At 43.1% G+C, this 23,038-nt stretch overlaps 1 long non-coding RNA gene across 1 annotated transcript; it reads left to right on the forward strand.

Annotated features, from left to right (window-relative positions):
- Nucleotides 1-21,450: 21,450 nt before the first annotated feature.
- Nucleotides 21,451-22,978, forward strand: LOC133829022 (uncharacterized). Its single transcript, XR_009891463.1, has 3 exons — nucleotides 21,451-22,065; nucleotides 22,177-22,732; nucleotides 22,893-22,978. It is a non-coding gene; the product is annotated as an uncharacterized LOC133829022 (long non-coding RNA).
- Nucleotides 22,979-23,038: the final 60 nt, after the last annotated feature.

The raw sequence follows: 23,038 nt of genomic DNA on the forward strand, positions 1-23,038 counted from the left end.
GCGGGAATGAAAGTCTGAAGAACTATATCCATAGCTTCAATATGGAAGCAACGAGAGTGGGAAGTTTAACCAAAGCAGAGCTCAGGATGGCTATTACAGCCGGAGTATGACCAGGAAGCAAGTTATGGGGTAACATGCTCAAAAGAGAAGTTTTGAGTTTGGATGACTTCTTTGAGAGAGCACAGAAGTACATACATGTGGAAGAAGGCCATGAGAACTCTCATGTTGAAAAATGTGAACCTTCCTCCAGTCGCCCTACTACCAGTATGTCTGAAGATTCCATATACAAGGGGACATCGTGCTAGAGGGGGTCGCTGACCAGGTTGGAGATTGAACGAAGACCATCTAGCCATGAAAGTCCCGACCCGAGGGGAGATCACCTCAAAAATTGCAAAAGGGGTGTCCAAAGTAGACGCTAGCAAAAAGGGTCTCCAAAGTAGGCGCTTGCAAAAAGGGTCTCCAAAGTAGACACTTACAAAAAAAAAAAGGTCTCCAAAGTAGACGCCTGCAAAAAGGGTCTCAAAAGTAGACGCCTGCAAGAAAGGGTCTCCAAAGTAGACGCTTGCAAAAAGGGTCTCCAAAATAGACGCTTGCAAAAAGGGTCTCCAAAGTAAACGCCTATAAAAAGGGTCTCCAAAGTAAACGCCTGTAAAAAGGGTCTCAAAGTAGACGCTTCCAAAAAGGGTCTCAAAGAAGACGCTTGTAAAAAGGGTCTCAAAGAAGACGCTTGCAAAAATAGTACTATGCCTAATGATGAGAAGGACGCTGCTCGCAAGAAATAATAAGCGCACGCAAAAATATATAAAAGGATAACTAGAACCCAAGCGGTCAACATGTAACGACCCAAATTCGCTAATAAGGCTTAAGGGCCTTGATTAGTGTGCCAGGAGGGCATTAATGGAATAATTGTGATTTAATGAGTAATTATATGTTTAATAACGTTTATATGATAATTTTTTAAATTATGTGGTAATATGATATGTGATATATGTGAGAACCACATTATTATGTGGACAGGTTCGCTGAGCACGATTCAAGACGATTCTAGGGTCAGATAGCGGGAAAAGTCACAACGGGGCTTAAGATATGACTTTGGATAAGTCGGGGATACTTTTAGATAGCGGGTAGTGATTTGGATTATCGGGTCATGAAAATAAATATATGGAGACATATTTGAGGTTAGAATGTCTAGGCGGGAATAATGGGGGATTTTACCATTTTGGCCTCGGGGACGGTTCTGGCACCCCGAACCTCGGGATTAACTTAATACGTGAGATGGATATTAAGGAGACCTTTAGAAGAAAAACATAAACCGACTTTAACTTAGCTTCAGCTCTCTCTCTTTCACGTTTAAGGAAACACAAAGGAAACTAAAGGGGAAATTAGCTGGAATCTCTTGGATTTGTAGTGAGGATTTGAAGGTCTAGCTCAGGGATTTATCAAGCACTAAAACAGGGATTAAGGTAAGCATCTAGATAACTTTTTTTTGGTTTGAATTCTGAGTTCTAGCTGGGTTGGTTAAGTGTTGAGACAAAGTCAGTTTTGGTGTTTTAAGGCAGAATTAAAGAAGGGAACTTGGGAGCTTAGCTTGGCCACAGCTTGGTGGAGTGATTCTACAGCAAAGGTGAGTTTTAACTTCTGGTTTAGAGGTTTAAATTGAGTTTAGGTTGCTGGTTTGAGTGTTTATAGCACTTGGGTTTCAGAAGTTGAAAGGAGGAGATTAGAGTGTGTTAGGCTGTGTTTTCTTGGGAATTATGTTGTTTGGGTCATGCTAACGAAGTTGGGAATTAATTGGTTAAGAGTTGGGAAGTTTTGGGATGATTTAAGGTAAGGTTTTGAGCTTTGAAATGATGTAAAATCAAGGTTCGAAGGGGAGGGCCGCGGCTCTGTTCTAGAGCGCTGCGGCCCTAGCATGTAAAGAAGCCAAGGGGGCTCGGCGAAGGGGGCACGCCGCGGCGCCCAAGGCAAGGGCCGCGGCGCGTGTGTGGTTCAGTGAGGGAATAGGTTCTGTTTTGGCGAAGGGCCGCGGCTAAGCTTTGGGGGCCGCAGCCCTTGGTTGTACACTTGAGATTTTGGGGGTTTTAAGCATGGGAAAGTGGTCTAGTGTGCTCGGGTTTAGTTTCACCACCGTGCTTGGTGGAATTAGGAGTTCCAGGAGTTAGTTTTGTAACTGGAAACTTATATTTGAGTATTTATGAAACCCTATACTTTGGTTGTGGCTAGGTGATAAAAGCTTATGCTCGGGAACAGATCGTACTTGAGGGGCGTTGCTCGTAATTCGATAATCGTACAGACTAAAGGTAAGAAAACTGCACCTGGTTGAATATATGTGACAGGACTAAGGGTTCCCTATTGTAGAAGCTTGAAAAGATGGTATTATTCCATGCAAGCCATTTAGTGAACCAACAGCCTAAGGGTGCCAAGGGTCTCACTAGCGTACAGGGCGCGACTCGGCCACTGGTAGCCGAGGACAACTTATTATGCACTGAGCTTGGTTTAAGTGGGCCAAAGTCAGTGGGTTAAACAGAGGGCGCGGCCTAAGTTGTCGGCCCTGGATATTATGTGACATGAATGTTATATGTGATAGAATGTATCTTGAGTTGGACTGTATATGCTGAATATCTGTTGTGGATTATCTGATGAGTATACATGCTTATTGAACTATCTGACTGTTGTTATTGTTTGAGTTGTTTATGATGTTTTCTTGCTGGTTCTTGGCTCACGGGTGCTACGTGGTGCAGGTAAAGGCAAGGGCAAGCTAGATCAGCCCTGACTGGAGAGCTCAGCGAGCAGAATGTACATAGCTAGGTGCTCAGCCACCACGGTTGAGGTCTAGGCATGGACGTGGAACCTAAAGACCGTCTGTTTTGCCTTAGTATGGCTAGTGGACCCTTATGTACTTTTAGGAGTCTGTAAACTTATTTTAACTTTGTTTGTATGGGATCCCATGTTTATTATAGTTTAAATATATGAAATGAGTCTTTTGAGACCAAAACCTTTTTAACCATAGATCTTACATGTTTAGTCACACATTTTCGAATTAATGACTTGATTAGCAAGTCCTGCACCTTTACAAGTACACATTGTAATGGTCTTGGCTATCCAGGATGTTACAACTTGGTATCAGAGCGTCCTAGGTTTAAAGGTTCCTGAAGACAGCCTGGATATGTACATTCGCTACTGGAGACAAGCTCAAATCAGGGTTTGGTAATGTGTATATGTGTGTTTATGTGCTTATGTGCCTGAGATGAGCTATTCATGTTAATATTCATTGAATTTCTAGGAAGCATGAGATACTGATAGGGCCTGGCCCTTGACTGCTGTGTAACAATATTAAGGCATGTTTATCAACATTGCCGTGCATGTAAATGAGTATATGGATGATTGACTGTTTATGGTGCATGGATGCCTATATGTGTTGGTTATCTGTGATTGATTGTGTTTTATTGTTGAGATTTGGAGAAGCTTTTACCCTGTCATTGTGGTCTGACTGCCAAGTCGATATTTGCAGATAGACTTGGAGAGCTATGCGTCCAAGGAAATCTTCACGACTAGCCGGCACTGGGTCCGAGACCAGGGGCAATGACCAGGGCCAGACACCTCCGCCTGTCCCTCAGAACTGGCAGCAGTTAATGGCTGAGATGCAGGCTCGATTATAGAGCCAAGATGAGCTGATTCGTATTCTGCAGCAGCAGGCTCCATCAGGGAGTGCTGCCCCTTCTTTATCACCTGCAGTGGTACCAGCTGTACAGCTTGGGGAGGTTGTTAACAAGTGGGAACCGTTATATGAGCGGTTTAGGAAGCAGCAACCCCCAGTCTTTGAGGGAGGACCGGATCCGTTGAAAGCCGAGTAGTGGCTAACCATGATTACAGTAATCTTGGATTTCATGAGGATTGAGGGACAGGATAGAGTGCCCTGTGCCACTTATATGTTGAGGGAGGATGCCCGTGTTTGGTGGGAAGGGGCATCGCAGACCAGAGAGGTTGCCACATTGACTTGGGAAGGTTTCAAGGATTTGTTTGGCCAGAAGTACTACAACATTGCTGTTAGGGAAGCAAAGGTCAATGAGTTTGTGAGTTTGGTACAGGGTAGTATGACTGTTATTGAGTATGCCCTGAAATTTGATAGGCTAGTGAAGTTTGCACCAGATCTTGTGCCTACTGATGCTGCTAGCCAAGATCGTTTTATCAGAGGGCTTAATGCTATGATAGCCCGGGATGTTAGGATTACCATGGTACCTGGAGGAACAACTTATGCCCAGTCCGTTGAGAGGGCTCTTACCACAGAGGAAGCAGAGAACAAGATATGGAAGGAGAGCGCAGTGAGGCGTGAGGGCCACAGGGCGGTGCCTCCTTATTCAGGGACAGGTAGGGGCGGAGGCCCCAATGACTTCAAGAGGAAGACTCCTGGCATGTCGGCTGCTCCTAGTTCTGATAGGAGAGGTCGGGGTGGTTAGGGTGGTCGTCAGGGTGGCGGAGAGGCATGGCGGACCTATCCAGAGTGTCCAAGGTGTAGAAGACGCCATCTGGGCGAGTGCCGGGCCAAGGCATGTTTTGTTTGTGGAGCAGTGGGGCATCTCAGGAAAGATTGCCCAACGGTGAAGAAAGGTGAAGCGGGAAAGGTGGATAGCTTGACTCCAGCTCGAGTATTCACCTTGACTCAGGCGGAGGCAGAGGCTAGTCCCTCAGTAGTGACAGGTCAGCTTTCTAGTGCTAGCTTTCCTTTTACAGTATTGATTGATTCTGGTGCTACACATTCTTTTGTTTCTAGTAGAGTGATTGATAGACTGTGTAGACCTAGTGAGTATCGGACTGCGGGGTTTGGGACTCTGTTGCCTACAGGGGAGCTGGTAGTCTCTAGGAGGTGGATTAGGGCACTGCCAGTGATGGTTGATGGTAGGGACCTTTCAGTGGATTTGATTGAATTAGATTTGGGAGACTTTGATATGATTCTAGGAATGGATTGGCTGGCTAGGTATGGGGCTACGATTGATTGTAAGAAGAAGATGGTTACTTTTAAGCCGGAGGGCGAGGACCCTTTTGCCTTTGTGGGTGCGGTGTCTGGACCCCGCATACCTATGATTTCAGCGTTGAGAGCCAGAGACTTGCTGCAGGGGGGATGTGTGGGCTTTTTGGCTAGTGTGGTGGATACCACCAAAGTTATACCGGCAGGGCCAAGTGAGACCAGACTGGTATGTGAGTTTTTGGATGTCTTCCCTGAGGATTTGCCAGGGCTGTCACCGCTTAGGGAGATACAATTTGAGATTGAGTTGGCACTGGGGACAAAACCAGTATCTAGGACACCATACAGGATGGCTCCAGCAGAACTGAAAGAGTTGAAGATACAGTTGCAAGAACTTCTGGATTTAGTATTTATTAGGCCTAGCTACTCTCCATGGGGCGCACCGGTACTGTTTGTTAAGAAGAAGGACGGGACCTTGAGGATGTGCATTGATTACAGAGAACTGAACAAATTGACTATTAAGAATAAGTATCTTCTGCCAAGGATAGATGACTTGTTCGATCAGCTGCAAGGTAAGACGGTGTTCTCAAAGATTGATCTTCGATCTGGTTATCACCAGCTGAGGATCAAGGATGAGGATATACCAAAGACGACTTTCCGGACGCGTTATGGGCATTATGAGTTCTTGGTCATGTCTTTTGGTCTGACCAATGCCCCAGCAGCTTTTATGGATCTGATGAACAGGGTGTTCAAGGACTTTTTGGACCAGTTCGTCATTGTCTTCATCGACGATATCTTAGTATACTCCAGTTCAGAGGTAGAGCATGAGCAGCATCTCCGACAGGTCTTACAGAGGTTGAGGGAGCATCAGTTGTACGCCAAGTTTAAGAAGTGTGAGTTTTGGCTACCAGAGGTGACCTTTCTTGGACATATAGTTGGAGCAGAAGGGATTAAGGTGGATCCATCCAAGGTAAAAGCAGTTAGAGATTGGCCGAGGCCGAGGAATGCCTCGAAGGTGCAGAGTTTCCTTGGGTTGGCTGGCTACTACAGACGGTTTGTAGAGGGGTTCTCGAAGATTTCTTCGCCGATGACAGAGTTGACAAGAAAGAATCAGAAGTTCGTCTGGTCAGAGAAGTGTGAAAATAACTTTCAAGAATTGAAGCGCCGGCTTATCTGTACGCCTGTGTTGAGTCTTCCTTCGGAGGAAGGGAAGTTTGTGGTCTACTGTGACGCATCAAGGTTGGGTTTAGGCTGTGTGCTGATGCAGAATGAGAAAGTTATAGCCTATGCGTCTCGACAGCTGAAGGAGTATGAGCAGAGGTATTCGACTCATGATTTGGAGTTAGCGGCAGTTGTGTTTGCACTGAAGGTGTGGCGTCATTATCTGTATGGAGAAAAGTGCGAGATCTACACTGATCATAAGAGTCTGAAGTATTTCTTCACGCAGAAGGATCTGAATATGAGACTGAGACGTTGGCTGGATTTGGTTAAGGATTATGATTTCGATATCCTTTATCACCCTGGGAAAGCCAACGTGGTGGCAGATGCATTGAGCCGGAGGGGCCCAGGACAGTTGTATAGTTCTACCCAGATCTCGAGAGAATTGGTTGATGAGATGGTCAGGGCAAAGATAGAACTGGTTGCAGTCGACCCTATTGGAGCGGGTCAAGGAGGGACAGTTGACTGATGTGCAGTTGTAGGATAGTAGGCGGCATGCCTTAGCGGGGACAGCTAAAGATTATTCAGTTTCAGAGGCAGGTTTGCTCCGATATCAGGGACGGATTTATGTTCTGGCAGATGAGGGGATTAGGCGTGAGATATTGGATGAGTCCCACACTATGCCATACTCACTCCATCCGGGTACCACGAAGATGTATCAGGATCAACGGACATTATACTGGTGGCCCGAGGTGAAGAAGGATGTAGTTGAGTACGTATCTAGATGTTTAACCTGTCAGCAGGTTAACGCTGAGCATCAGCGACCAGCGGGATTGCTTCAGCCTTTAGGTATCCCAGAGTGGAAGTGGGAGGATATTACGATGGATTTCGTGGGAGGATTACCCAGGACAGTTGGACTTCATGACACCACCAGGGCCTCGCTCCAAGAGACCCGCGCGCTTGCGGCCTCGCGACACCACCAGGGCCTCGCACCAAGGGCCGTTGTCATGGCCTCGCTCCAAGGGGCCTCACCCAGGCGCCGTCTCGCGCGGGTGCTCCTACGGCCTCACGCCTCACGCAGCCACAACCCTTGCCTCACCTAGGTGCTGTCTCGCGCGCCTAGGGGACTCGCCTCACATGATCGCTCATCACAAGGATTGCTGGGGGTGTCCCAAGGAAGGCATCACGAGACACCTCTCTGCTCATTTTCATGGAGCCATCCCACAAGGTCCATAACTTCCAAGCATCTTGGAATAATGTATAAGGGTACATTGGAGGTGCCTCGCAGGGATTCACACCACGTTAGATGGAGTATGGACGCTGAGCCCTTGTCAGACAAGTAGTGGTCGTACAAGTGAAGTACTTGCTACGGTCCACACCAGACAACCTCTGACACTCGTACTCAGTAGGTAGTGGAGACATCCCCACGGATTCTGACCATGTACTGGAGCCGACACCACAACCCCTGAAACCACTCTCCTGCTAATGTATTCATGTACCATCTGGTCTCCTGGACCACCTTGTATTAGGGGCCATTAGAGCCCACTATAAAAGTAATCTCACTTCCACTAGAAACGGGTTGGAAAACTCATTGTATAAAGAGGCTGTTGAAAAATATACAAAGGCTTGCTCCATTGTTGATCTGTGTTTACTTTTCCTTGAAGTTTATTCTAAGTTCTTATATAAACATCATCTGACTTACCTTTGAGTTTTCCGATCTAATTTCGTTGAAAAGATTTCACCGTCAATAGTTTGGCGCCATCTGTGGGAAGAACAAGCATCAAGCCAGTGTTCTTCCATCACTTCCAACAAAGAAAGATACTAAGACGTTCAAAATGCCTATGGAAAATACAAGAGGATAAGGTTCGCCAGAACGAAGTAGAGCGGAGGGCTTCCCAGAAAGATCCCCCTTCGTCTAAGCATGGAGATAGGCCAGAGGAACCTCTTCCCCCAGGGAAGGAGAGGGAAGCACCATCCCCAGCTATCCAGCCCGACAGAGGTTATTTAGAGCCACTAGTGTATCCACTTAACCGGCCCCCGTTGACACCACGCTCAGGCCACCAAGACCCAGGTCCCTTGACGCACTGGCCAGGCAAGGGTCCCGGGGTAGGCTCGGTAAGTTCCAGCTCAAGGACTCGCTTCTACAAGGATGAGATTCACGAGTTACATAAAAAGACTCGAAGGCTGGAAACCACGATAGAGAACATGCAGGAGGTTTTAAACGACCTACTGCAAGGGAAGTCAAGCATACCCCTCCCAAAGCGTAAAGGGAAAGAGCATGAAAAGGGGGAAAACATTGTTCCCATAGACGATGGGGGAACCCAACTTTCCACCAGTAAAACCCCCCAGACAAAGTACCATGGGGGACCTAGGCCGACGAAATGTCCCCAGGAACAAAGGCAGAGAGAGGATGATGGTCGTAAGAACGAGGCCGAAGTCCCCTCAAAAGAGGCACCCCCTAGCCTAAGAAAAGAGCTCCATGGGAAGACGTCAGAAGTAAGAAACGTACCCCCCGCAGATCCCTCGGGAACACAACCAAGACAAGGGATCAGCCCGAGAACCCGCAAGACTCCTTATGCAAAAAGAGGAGGGGACTAGACACCAAAATGCGAAGCCCTCGGGGCAAGATCACCACTGCACTTGGGGCGCACATGGATGATGAAGAATTCGACTGTGACTCACCCTTCACAAAGGAGATTCAGGCTGAGCAAGTGCCCACTGGCTTCAGAGAGCCTTGCATGACTCCATACGAGGGTACTACAGACCCAAAATATCACTTAGACTCCTTCAATAACTTGATGAGGTTAAGAGGGGTCAACAACAGGGCAAAGTGTCATTGCTTTGTCGTTACGCTTAAAGGAGTGGCGTACAAGTGGTTCAAGAGGTTAAGGCCAAGAACAATCGAGTCATGGCAACAATTCTCTGATGAGTTTCTTCAGCAGCACCATGCAGCCTGTGATTACTTCATGCCAACTACCAACCTTGCTAACATAAAACAAGGCGAGAATGAAAGTCTGAGGGACTACATCCATAGGTTCAGTATAGAAGCAACAAAGGTGGGAGATTTAACCAAAGCGGAGCTCAAGATGGCTATTACAGCCGGAGTTCGTCCAGGAAGCAAGTTATGGGGTAGCATGCTCTAAAGAGAAGTTTCAAATTTGGATGACTTCTTCGAGAGAGCACAAAAGTACATATGTGTGGAAGAGGGCCGTAAGAACTTCCATGTCGAAGAAAGCGAACCTTCCTCCAGTGGCCATACTACCAATATGTCTGGAGATTCCATATAGAAGGGGGCATCGTGCTAGAGGGGTCGCTGACCAAGTTGGAGATCGAACGAAGACCATCTAGCCATGAAAGTCCCCACCCGAGGGGAGATCACCTCAAAAGCAGACACCTCCAAAAAGGGTCTCCAAAGTAGACGCCTTCAAAAAGGGTCTCCAAAGTAGACGCTTGCAAAAAGGGTCTAAAAAGTAGACACTTGCAAAAAGGGTCTCCAAAGTAGACACTTGCAAAAATGGTCTAAAAAGTAGACGCTTGAAAAAAGGTCTCAAAAGTAGACGCCTACAAAAAGGGTCTCAAAAGTATACACCACCAAAAATGGTCTCCAAAGTAGACGCTTACGAAAAAGGGTCTCCAAAGTAGACGCTTCCAAAAAGGGTCTCAAAGAAGACACTTGCAAAAATAGTACTATGCCTAATGACAAGAAGGACGCTTCTCGCAAGAAAAAATAAGCGCGCCCAAAAGTATATAAAAGGATAACCAGAATCCAAGGGGTCAACATATCCTTATAGATATGATCAAGGTGCACCAAAGAGAGACCTATCGAACCCCCTTTCACGTGGGTTCCAAAGTACCTAGAGCATGATAAATACCAAAAAAAAAATGAAAAAAGAGGGATAATAAAAAGGAAGTGAAGAGTCTACAAGAACGCCTAAAGGCCTCCCTATAGACTAGGGGGTCAGTGTGGATGCCAAAAATCCACCAAATAAAAAAATCCCCAGTACATGGTTAAAATACAAGGCTAAAGGTCATTTAGTCAGATTATCAGGCTCAGACCTATAAGTCTTGTGAAACCGGGAGATTGTCCCAAGGGAAGCATCACCCTGTGAGCCGCGAAGTATATCCATGCTAGGCTAAGAGGCCAAGCTACGCGTTGCAAGAGGGCATGTGCACATGGGCCTCGCGGCAAGGGCCTCGCGCCATGCATCCCTCGGCCACGCACCGAGGGCCTCGCGCCTTGCACATCCGAGAGTTTTGCGTGCGCATAGCCTCGCGGCATCACCAGGGGCTCGTGCCAAGGGTTATGCGTCAAGGCCTCGCTCCTAGAGACCCGCGCGCCCACGGCCTCGCGACACCACCAGAGCCTTGCTCCAAGAGACTCGCGCGCCCACGGCCTCGCGACGCCACCAGGGCCTCGCTCCAAGAGACCCACGCGCCCGCGGCCTCGCGACACCACCAGGGCCTCGCTGCAAGAGACCCGTGCGCCCACGGCCTCGCGACACCACCAGGGCCTCGCTCCAAGAGACCCGCGCACCCGCGGCCTCGCGACACCACCAGGGCCTCGCTCCAAGAGACCCGTGCGCCCACGGCCTCGCGACACCATCAGGGCCTCACTCCAAGAGACCCGCGCACCCGCGGCCTCGCGACACCACTAGGGCCTCGCACCAAGGACCGTGGTCATGGCCTCGCTCCAAGGGGCCTCACCCAGGCGCCGTCTCGCGCGGGTGCTCCTACGGCCTTGCGCCTCACGCAGCCACGACCCTCATCTCACCTAGGTGCCGTCTCGCTCGCCTAGGGGCCTCGCCTCTCATGACCGCTCATCACAAGGATTACTGGGGGTGTCCCGACTAAGGCATCATGAGATACCTCTCGGCTCATTTTCATGGAGCCATCCCGCAAGGTCCATAACTTCCAAACATCTTGGAATAATGTATAAGGGTGTCCCGACTAAGGCATCATGAGACACCTCTCGGCTCATTTTCATGGAGCCATCCCGCAATGTCCAAACATTGGAGGTGCCTCGCAGTGATTCACACCACGTTAGATGGAGTACGGACACTGATCCCCTGTCAGACAAGTAGTGGCCGTACAATTGAAGTACTTGCTACGGTCCACACCAGACAACCTCTGACACTCGTACTCAGTAGGTAGTGGAGACATCCCCACGGATTCTGACCATGTACTGGAGCCGACACCACAACCCCTGAAACCACTCTCCTGTTAATGTATTCATGTACCATCTGGTCTCCTGGGCCACCATGTATCAGGGGCCATTAGAGCCCACTATAAAAGTAATCTCACTTCCACTTGGAAAGGGGTTGGAAAATTCACTGTATGCAGAGGCTATTGAGAAATATACAAAGGCTTGCTCCATTGTTGATCTATGTTTACTTTTCCTTGAAGTTTATTCTAAGTTCTTATATAAACATCACCTGACTTACCTTTGAGTTTTCCGATCTAATTTCGTTGACGAGATTTCACCGTCAACAGTATGACTTATTAGTCATCTATTCAGAGAAAGACTTATTATTCGTCTACCTCAGAGAGACTTATTAGTCATCTACCTCAGAACGAGAGACTTATTAGTCATATACTCAGAGCACAGGACTCCACAAACTTTTATTTGGAGTTTTTTGCATGCATTAGTAGGGTTATTACTGCTAGGCATTCCTATTATGACTTAGTAACATGTTATTACTTGTTCATGAGCATATTGAGTTTTCTTGCTGAGCTTCAGCTCATAGGTGCTATGTGGTGCAGGTAAAGGCAAAAGAAAGCTAGACCATCCCTGAGTCGGAGAGCTTAGGTGACAATGTGTACATATGCGGCTGCTCGACCACCACAGCCGAGGGTTTAAAGAGGAACGAGGGTTAAACCCTATTTTGCCGCTTAGGTCAGCTGGTTGTAAATCTTTTGTTGTAATTAACCTTTAAATTATATTTTTGTGATCCCGATGTATATGGTAAACGTTTTAGTGAAACGTTGTATCTTAACCAAAAATTTTAATCTTAAACCGTTAATCATACTTAGTTACACGATTGTGGCCAAATGAATCGATTAGCGAGTTTAGCACTGTTTAAATGCACATTGTAATGGTCCTTGGGTAGTGAGGTGTTACAGATGGACACGTCGTCTACTACTTTAAGTATCTTTGAAGTACACCCGAGATTGGGAGGACAAAAGAACCTAAAGTTAGACTAAATGGAAATTTTTGTATCAATTTAGCACTGTTTGAGCCCGTGTGCAATGGATGGATATGGAAGGGCAACATGAAGGATATTGTCTTTGTTTAAGACATGAAACTTAAAGGATAGTTATTCGTGCCCCGTGGTAGATGAAAGAATAAGAACATGAATGTTATATATGGCATATAAAGGTACAAGGATGCTAGATAACCACAGTTAAGATGTAGTGTTGGCACGTACAGAATAGAAGTGAATGCAATAGCGTAAAGGATTTGAGCGTGTGGTCATTGGTAGAGGAATATATTTGAGGCCAAAACCTAGCGAAAATTAATATGGAAGTTGACCCCCCCTAAGTTGGCTAGATTTATGCCAGTTGAATAGGACGCCACGAATTACAGTAAGATCAAATGAGGTAATGATCAGGACTGATATGGTATTTGCAGTTGATAGTCAGCATATGTAACTCTATGGACAACAAAGTTCAGGGAGGAGGTTTAGTGGGAATGGTTATGAATCCTACTATTTATTATTAATGAATTATGATATGAAGAGTGGATGAGTGATTCGATGGAGCCTGATGTTGAGGTAGAAATTCTAGATGCATATTGTAACCAGGAAATTTAAATGGATCTTCGAGTCTAACATCCGTATATTGACAGGAAAAATGGTATAGTGGTGGATCTTAAGAGTGGACCACATTAGACGTCAAGTAAGAACGTTGGACATGAAAAGTTTCAACTCAGCAGATTGAGTTAACACACGTTAGTTCATGTGAACAGGTAACATAACATGGTATCTGATAAGGTCAGGTTGAGACCCTTTATTTTCCAAAATCTGGAAAGAAGATAGAAAACGAAAGGAGTAAAATTGAACCTAGAATTATTTGTTATCTTCGGATATACTTGCAATTTGAAGAAGTGCCTAAGATTTTAAAAGAATACACTACGAATGTGCAAGTGTTTGGAGCTTTGAGATAAGTATAGTCATTTGATTGAATCGTCATAATGGTGAATGCTGGTTAATGGCTAGGGTGACTCGGCATAAGATATAGTAAGGTAGGGAGCATGAGGTACTTGTTCCATGTAATGAAACGATAGACAGAGAAAATTGTGAATCTGTACTAGTTTGGAGAAACCAATAAAGTTATTGGGATTATTAGGGCAGAAGTGTCTGCCTATCTGAAAGGACATAAGAGTTCGTAAGTTTCAAGTATGGGAACACAAAGTTCCAGGAAGGGAGGTTTGTATTTCTCCGAATATCGCAAACAAGAAAGAATATAATATTTTGGGAAAGAAAGAGGAGTCTTGACTCCCAATTTAATAAGGTATAAATGTTATGAGATCGTACCAAGGGTTAGGCCAGAGGCCTATAAGTTAGCCTTACCCTTGTATGGGTGGTGGCTTATGAGTATTACTTGTTCCAATGGCAAGACAGGAAATGTACAATAATCATCATTGATGAGGTAAGGGGACCATGGGATTTTAGCGGAGTTATTGCGTAAGGAAAAGTTAATGGAATTATGATAAGGGAGTAAAGTCTTATGGAACAAGATTATCATTGTAGTAAGAATGTTATGGAGGGATAAAAAGGTAAAGGACTGGACTCTGAGATTATAGTCAGATGTACGAGATTTATATCCCGAGATGTTTGAGTAAATTTCGAGGACGAAATTCTCAGAAGGAGGGGATAGTTATAATGACCCAAAATTGCTAATAGGGCGTAGGGGCCTTGATTAGCGTGTTGGGAAGGCATAATTGGCATATGAATGTTTAAAATGGTTAAATGCATGATTATGTGGCATGAATGATTAATATGATTATATGGATATATTATATGCATGTTTATGAGTATTAGATATGCATGTGGGCCATTTATAGCTTATAAGGGCATATTTATAATTTTGGCCCATTAAGAGCATAAATGTGAATATATGTTATAAATTTTGGAGACCACATTATTATGTGGATATATTTGCAGCATATGGATCGAGATGGTCCTTGTGAGTGAATTAGCGAAATAGTCAAAATGGTGTTTAATACCCGGCTCAGTGGGAGCCTAGGGGTATTTTTGGGAATTTAGATAATATTTTGGGATTTATTAAATATTGAATAAGTAATTGGAAATTAGTTAGTCATGACGAGGTTAATTGGTAGATAGTAGGAACATTTGAGGAATTAGCGGGAACTAGGAAGAAAAGACCATTTTACCCCTAGAGTATTACGCGCTAAGTAAAATAAAGGAGGGCATTTTGGTCATTTGTGGTTGTAAAGGGTATGGTCGGCTAATGTTCTAGAAGAGGACAGAACTCACTAGATACAAAGGAAGACCCCAAACTCTTCTGCTCTCTCCCTCTTCCCTTGAATGTTTTTCCCCATATCTCTCCCTCTCATTGTACTTTGGAACTAGGAAGGAAAGCTAAAGGAGATTCAAGGACTCAACTGAAATTTAGTTGGTTCAAGCTGACAAAAGGCTAGGTAAAAGATAGCCAGAGGATTCTGAGTTTAGGACACCAATTCAAGTAAGAATTTGATTTTAATTCACTAAATTGAGCTTAGTAGTTTTGAGGCATAGAACATGTGTAAATGATGAGTACTTGAGTATAAGTTAGTTGATGAATTGCTGGTAGTTTGGGTAGAGCTTTTGGGTTCTAGTATGCTTAGAATCTATAGTTTAATTCTTGAATTCACTCAAGAGATTTAATTGTTAGTGGGGAGTTTAATTGGTTTGAAACCTTGTGGTTCTTGGCTGGAAAGGGTTGGAGAAAATTCAAAATTTCTGGGTTTGAAGGGGCGCGCCGCGGCCCAGCTCAGGGGCACCGCGGCTCATGTGCCCTATGAGCCTTGGGTTGCTCTCTAATGTGGGGGCGCGCCGAGACCTTAGGAGGCAAGGTGTGGCCCGCCTCCCCTGTGGCTTGGGGTTCTTGGTCTCTGACTTGGGGACAAGTCGTGACCCTAGGGAACAAGTCGCGACCCGCCCTGGGATTTTTACCTTGGAACGATTTCTATAATTGGTAAGGCTCGGAGGTTCAAACTTAAGCGCTCGAGATAATTTCTACTACCCGGTTTAGTAGAAATTGATGTCCCAGAGGCTAGTTTTTATCTCCTAAGTATTTATTTGGATTAGACGTTGATAATAACCCATTGGCCACTGTGAATAGGTTTATCGCCAAGGCTCAGGACTAAGGATCATGCTCGGGACCGTTCTATTATCTCCGCTCAGAATTCAAGCTAAGAAAAATGCACCCTTGTGTGGCTGTGTTAGGACTGAGATTCCCTGTCTCTGGATATGTATGTGTTGTATAACTGTGATATCGTTATGCGAACATGCAATGAACTACCTAAGAGAGCGAGGGCTAATGATTTGCGCATAGGACGTGACTTGGCCACTGTGAGCCGGGGTCAGCTAGATAAACACTGGACTCGGCCTAACCGAGTCGGAGTCAGTGGAGTAAACAGAGGGCGCGGCCTAAGGGCGTCGACCCTGAGTATTGCATATTGATTGAGATAAATTGTTGAATGTATATGTTTATTGTTATTAGTTTGATGTCTATGACTTGTTGAATATCTAAATGACTGTCTTATGATTGGTTGGATGCTAATGTTGCTCTTTTATTGGTATTGTTGCCTAAATTTATTGTCTGAAGAATCTGGTAAATTACATCTGCTGTCTTTATATTGTTGCTTAGTTGTGTATGTTGTTTTAAGTTTTCTTGCTGGGCTTTGGCCCACGAATGCTACATGGTGCAGGTAAGTGATAACTCTACAAAATAGAGTCATTGCTTAGTTCTTGAGTTTTTAATTGATTTATTAAGTTATTAAGAAATTTTGAATTTATTAGATTTATTTTAATTTTATAGATTTTTGTGTATTTTTATAGTTATTTTGTTGTAAAATGTTGTTGTTAATTATTTGAATTATTGTTGTTTAATTTGAGGTAAAAAAATGTTGTATTATTGAACTTAAATGTTAAATATAAATTAAGTTATAATTAATATTTTCAATGAATTAATATGATTTATTTTATAATTGAAAATATTTTATCATGACTTAATTTATATTTATTTTGTAGGAATTATGTGATATTTTTTTGAGCTCTTGAAAGCAAGAAAAATGAAGGAAAAAGTGGTATTCTTCAAGGAAAAGTAAGAGATTTTGTGCTTTTGTCCGAAGGCCCAAAATAAACCCAACTCCCCCACACCCACCAGTTGCCTCCCTACTCCTCCCAGCAAGATTTGGCCCACCTGCAACCCACAAGCATCACCCAGGCCCACGGTTTCTTCCCACCAAGCTACCTCAGCCTTCACTCTAGGGCCCACCTGCTTCATTTCAGCCAGGCCCACCCAAGGCCCTGCTCCATCCTAGCCGAAGGCACTCCCTTCCAGCAGCCAAGCACCCTTCCCAGCTGCACCACCGAAGTCCTCCAGCTGCCCCCAAATCCACACCCGCCTGCCTCCTTCCCTTCTCCCCTGGCCCAACTGGCTGCCCAGCCTAATCCGAGCCCTTCCTCAGCTGCCACCAGCCCACGCGGGAATGCCATCTTTCCCAAGCCCACCTACCATCAGCCACAAAGTCACCTTCCTTGAGCCCACAATTTTTCAAATTGTCCCCTTGTCCCAATGTCCCAAAATACCATTTTTTTACCCAAACCTTTCCACACTTTTTACCCCAAAACATCATCATTACACCCTAAAATTTACCCCTATTTTCCATATTATTATTAATTTAATCAATTTAAATTGATTATTTTAATACTCATTTTTTGGCAATAAATAAGGGATTTTAGTGCTTATATTTGGGAGAGGTTACACTACACAAGTTCTACACTTTCAAGACCTCTCTATTCTCTTCATCTTTTTCTTCTTTTTGGTCATTTTTTCTATGAGTTTTTAGAGGAGAAATTTGGGGGTTTTTCTTCCAAATTTTCCTATTTATGTTTGTAATTTCTATTCTAGCTATGTGCTTCTAATCTTTTTCATAAGATTATTATGATCATGATGAAGCAACTTGTAACTAGGTAATATTTATGTTGTATGTTGATTTCCCTTGTAATGCAACAAAGTTTATGGATTTTTCTTCTTCATATATGTCTTTCATCTTTAATATCTCATATTTTGGATTGTTAGATAATATGTACTTTGTTCTTCATTTTGCAAAAACATAATATTCTTTGTGTAAGATGTGTCATTAAATTGTACACATCCATGCTTAGAACAAAAATATTATGTTTTGTCTTATAAATAATGCTATTTGATTTCTTGTTGTTTCATTAGGTTGATTCACATTAAATACTTTGAAATTATACTTTTTTGAAAAGTGAAGAAAAATCCTATCTTTTTAGAAGTAATTTGTGCTTAAAATTATAAATCTATTTGGAAAATGATAGTTTGACTTATTTTAACTATCACTAAAACTTGGGAGTCAATATACTAATATGTATTATTAAACTTACATTTTGTAGATTCTAGTATCTTAATAATATTTCTTTTAACACTTATTTTCAAATCATTATTGGTTTATTTTTATTCTCTTAAATAGCTTTAGTTTCAATCTTTTATTTTATGTTCATAACATTAAAACTCATTAATCTTTGGAGCTAGGTTAGAATTTATTAATTTTGGTTTAAAATAGTTTTCTTTTTTATTTTAGACAACTCATTTGGGTTCGATCTCGTGCTTACACGAACACTATATTTCATATACGATTCGTGCGCTTGCGAGTATAAACTTTTAAAACATACCTATTTTGGGTCCATCAGTAAGGGAGTTGATTGTTGAACTAGCCATGAGTTGGAGAGCTTCAAGGGCGGTGTGTACATACGCGGCTTGCTCGATCGCCACGGTTGGGGAAGCTTGGGAGAAACTAGGGTTAAACTCTGTTTTTGCAGCTTAGGAAGACTAAATTGTATCTGTTTATCTTTCATTAATCTATAAACTGGTTTTTCTTTGGGATCCCGTTTACAATCTTAATATTTTAATGAAAAAAAATCCTTTTGTTGACTAAAACTTTTATGACTTGGCCTTGGTTTAGTTTTTAATTACACGTTTAAGTTCAAATGACTTGCTTAGGAGGTTAAGCACTATTTTAAACACACAATGTAACGGTCTTGGTTATCCACGGCGTTATAGTTCCATTCACAAATAAGCAACCCTGCCAGGCATTCATAATGCAACCAATGTCCATATATAGAGCACTCAACATGCCTCATCAATAATCATGCATGTCACATACTGGGTGCAGTTTTCTTACCACAAGTTCGTGCGTAAAATAAATAAAGAAAGAACCTGAGAATGATCCTACCCTTAGGCCCTTAGCGGTCACCTAATCATAACCAAATACGAAATACCATCAATAAAATGAGTAATAAAAGGTTCATAGACTAAAATCCAGCTCCAGGGACGTAAAATCCTACTAAAACAGTTAGTAGATTCATTCCTGAGCTTAGAGAATCAAATACCCGCGCTTAAAACTTGTTAAAACCCAATCTGTCACAAAGAAGACAGGTGGCCGCGACTTGCCCCCAAGGGCCATGGCACGCCCCCGAGACAGAGAGCCCCATGTCTAGGTGCCAGTGGCGGGCTGCGACTTGACCCTAAGGTTCGTGGTGCACCTGCCAGACAGAGTTCAGGGGAGGCACTAAAGTTCATTCAAGTCGCGACTTGCATTAAATCTATCACGACTTGACCCCGCGAACCCAGCTCACCTGCATTTTCATCCAATTCTAAATTAGTCAAATCATCATAAAACCAATCCCAATATCACAATTAATCATTACTACAACATTACCACCATTCTAACAAAAAAACCCAAGTTCAATAACACTTAAAACATCGTCAAACACCTAATTACACAATCAAATATCAAACTTATAAACCATCTCAAAAATAGAGTAAAAACTTGACATTTAAACTGAGAATCTTTCACTCAATCCCAGAATTGAAGCCATTTCAATTGCTGATCACCAACCTAAACTCTCAAGCCTTAAATCCTCAAGAGGGGGGAACTCAGTTTTTGCTACCTATATAATCTAAAACCTTCCTCGGCTGAACATATCTAATGATCACAATGACCAAAATTCCCCCAGGGCCATTGTAATCCCTCAAAGCCACCAAAAGGGTATAACTGTCATTTCCCACCTACCCCGTTAATCATAATTAATGTCCTCCATTTCCCATTACTCCCAATATCCTCAATTAATTAATAAATCATATCCCATTACCTGCTCATATCTCTGTTATGACCAAACCAATAACTTGCTTCCTAGGATCGTCTTAGGTCGAATAGCTCAAACATATCCACATAAGAATGTGGTCTCACCATATATCACATACACGCACATAAATATACAATTATGCCCTTAACAGGTCAAAATTATGAAAATTCCCTTCTAATAAGAAGTGGGCCCACATGCATGCAATTATCATCATATAAAATATAACTCACATAATCGTGCATATAATCACATATTCGCATATTAAATCAATTATGGCCCTCTATTGCAAGCACTAAGCCACATTAGGGGATTTGGGACATTATAACTATCCCTTCCTTACATAAATTTTGTCCTCGAAATTTACCTGAACAGTTCAAGATAATGACTCTGCATATCTGACTCCAGCTCCCCGGTCGCTTGCTCGACCTTGCAGTTCCTCCATAATAACTTAGCCAAAGGTATAGTTTTATTCCTAAGGATCTTGTCCTTTCTGTCTAGTATCTAGACTGGTTGTTCCTCATAGGAGAGATCTTCCCCAAAACTTGGATGTAAAAGTGGGGTCTCGTTCTGACATGATCGACCTCGGTGCACCATGAAGGCGTACAATCTCTCCCACGTAGAGATCTGCATACTGGTCAACTGTATAGGTAGTCCTAACTGGTAAGAAGTGAGCTGACTTGGTGTATTGATCCACGATAACCCATACTGAATCATGTTGACCGACAATTCTGGGTAACCCTGCCACGAAAACCATCGTGATGTCCTCCCATTTAAACTTTGGGATGTCCAGAGGCTGTAATATCCCTGCTAGTCTCTCATTTTCAGCCTTGACCTGTTGACATGTCAAGTACTTAGTTACATACTCTACTACATCCCTCTTCATCTCAGGCCACCAATACAACAATCTCACATCCTGATACATCTTCGTGGTGCCTGGATGCAAATAGTAAGGAGTAGTATGAGATTCCTCCAGAATCTCCCGCCTCATAGAAGTGTCCATCGGAACACATATCTGACCTTTGTATCTCAACAAGCCCATATCTGAAACTGTATAATCTCTGGATACACCAGCTAGAACATCCTCTCTGATCTTGGTCAGCTATGGATCACCAACTGACCTTGCTTTATTTTCTCCAACAGCGTAGATTGTAGCATAATATTTTCCAACTGGCCCACCAGCAACTCTATGCCAGCTCTGGTCATATCCTCTGCTAACTCTCTGGATATTAGCCTCCAACTGAAAATCTGTCTCGGACCCTTGCGGCTTAAAGCATATACTACCACGTTGGCCTTTCCTAGATGATACAAGATTTCACAATCATAATCTTTTACTAACTCCAACCAACACCTTTGTCTCATGTTCAGATCTTTCTATGTGAAGAAGTACTTTAGGCTCTTATGGTCAGTATAAATCTCACACTTCTCTCCATAAAGGTAATGCCTCCATACCTTTAATGCGAAGACCACTGCTGCCAATTCCAAATCATGAGTGAGGTGTCTCTGTTCATATTCTTTCGACTGACGTGAGGCACACTACACCAAATACCCATTTCCATAACACATGAATATAATACTAATCAAAAAGTATTATAATAGGGTACTATGTTAGGCCACTTTATGAAAAAAGGCGGCAATAATTCACCATCCCGCCACTTTGCATTTTTTTTTCATTTGGGAGACCATGAGACCCAATTCTTTTCCTTCAATCATTCTCTCTCCTCTCTCTCGGATCTCTTACCTCTCTCCTTCACTCATCTGTAATAGAATTAAAATACCGAGCCTTTTTTTTTCCTTCTCAATTCAATATTTCCCTTTTCAAAACATCTTCTTTCTCATTTCGTTCCCTTTTTTCTTTTTTCATTAAAGAAAGGAAAGGAAAGGAGCTCGTTTTGAAAGAGATACTGCTTTCTTCGTCTGAGCTTGAAGACCGATTCGACTCGGTCTCTAGGGTTTCTTCATTTCTGGTTTAGTTACAAGTACATCTTCTTCTTCTTCTTCTTAGGTTGCCTGAGATTCTCATGTTTCGAAAATGGAGTGTTCGATTATGGAGCCCGACCTTCCCCTACACGCGCTGGCTAGGGATCTTCAGAGGCCGTCGATGGGCCCAAGCCCTCACACGACACCAGAGGTGAACGACGACATCGGAGACCAGCTAGCTCCATCAGACTTCAGTTCAGTCATTCTTCGTCGCCCAGGGTTTCTTGACTGCCTTTCTCTTTCTCTCACTCAGGGTTTCTCCAATTTGTGTCCCTCTCTCAATTACAGTAAGCTTTTTTTTTAATATCCATTTTTGTATTTATGGGGTATTTTTATGCTCCGATCACTCTGTTGTGCTCATAATTTATTGTGTTTTTTTTTTCCGGTCTCACTTCATTACAAATATGGTTGGAAAAAGTTGATTTAGGGCTTGAAAGCTGCGCAAGATGGAGTTTCTAAGCAGAAAAAACTGACAAGTGCATTTGATAATGAATGTATGAAACTGCGGCAAACTAGTGAACATGAGGCTCCACAAGAGGTTGCAGGAGCTAGTAACATAGATCTACTCCATCCGTAAGTTTTGTTTTGATCTGTTTTTCTCAGATTTCTATTCTTGTTTAGAACAGATTAGTGGGGTAAAGTGTTTTTCTCAATTTGATATCATTTCTGTTTCTAATTTTGCAGTTCCACCATGCCAGTGACATCAACTGTTCAAACACCACTGTTGTTTAGAGGCACCCTTAAAGAATATCATCTGAAAGGTCTTCAGTGGCTGGTCAATTGTTATGAGCAGGTTGATAAATGCAACACATATTTAAATTATACATATAATTTCTCCTTTCTGTTTTTTATTTTTCTTCTTTTTCCGACTGTTTATTTGGGAAGTTTTGTCATTTGTAGGGTTTGAATGGCATTCTTGCTGATGAGATGGGCCTCGGAAAAACCATTAAGGTTATGGAATTTTTGGCTCATCTAGCGGAAGTAATTACTTAGCTTGGTGTCTGGCTTTTCTTTGGTGTAACTTGGGATTCTAACTTTAATTTTTTAAATTTCTATTTTTAATTCAGGATAAAAATATATGGGGACTTTTTCTTGTTGTTGCTCCTGCATCTGTATTGAACAACTGGGCAGATGAAATTACCCGCTTTTGCCCTGACTTGAAAACTCTTCCATATTGGGGTGGGCTTCCGGACCGTACAGTTCTGAGGAAAAAAATCAACCCGAAGACACTATACCGCAGGTAAGCATCTTTAGTTCTGTTGTATTTTCTAAGATCATTGGTGATTTGGTAAAAGAAGCATTTTGGCTTTCATTTGTCTTCTTGTGTCCTATTTGCATTTTAATTTCTAGTCAAGGGCTGAGATATTTTTCAATGTAATTACTTTTTCCTTCTCTTCCAGGGATGCTGGGTTTCACATTCTTATCACTAGCTATCAGCTACTTGTTTCTGATGAGAAGTACTTTCGGCAGGTGAAATGGCAATATATGGTGTTAGAAGAAGCCCAAGCAATTAAAAGTTCAAACAGGTTTGATTCAAATCATTCGT

Source organism: Humulus lupulus, chromosome 4 (assembly GCF_963169125.1).
Source record: "Humulus lupulus chromosome 4, drHumLupu1.1, whole genome shotgun sequence".
NCBI classification, from domain to species: domain Eukaryota; kingdom Viridiplantae; phylum Streptophyta; class Magnoliopsida; order Rosales; family Cannabaceae; genus Humulus; species Humulus lupulus.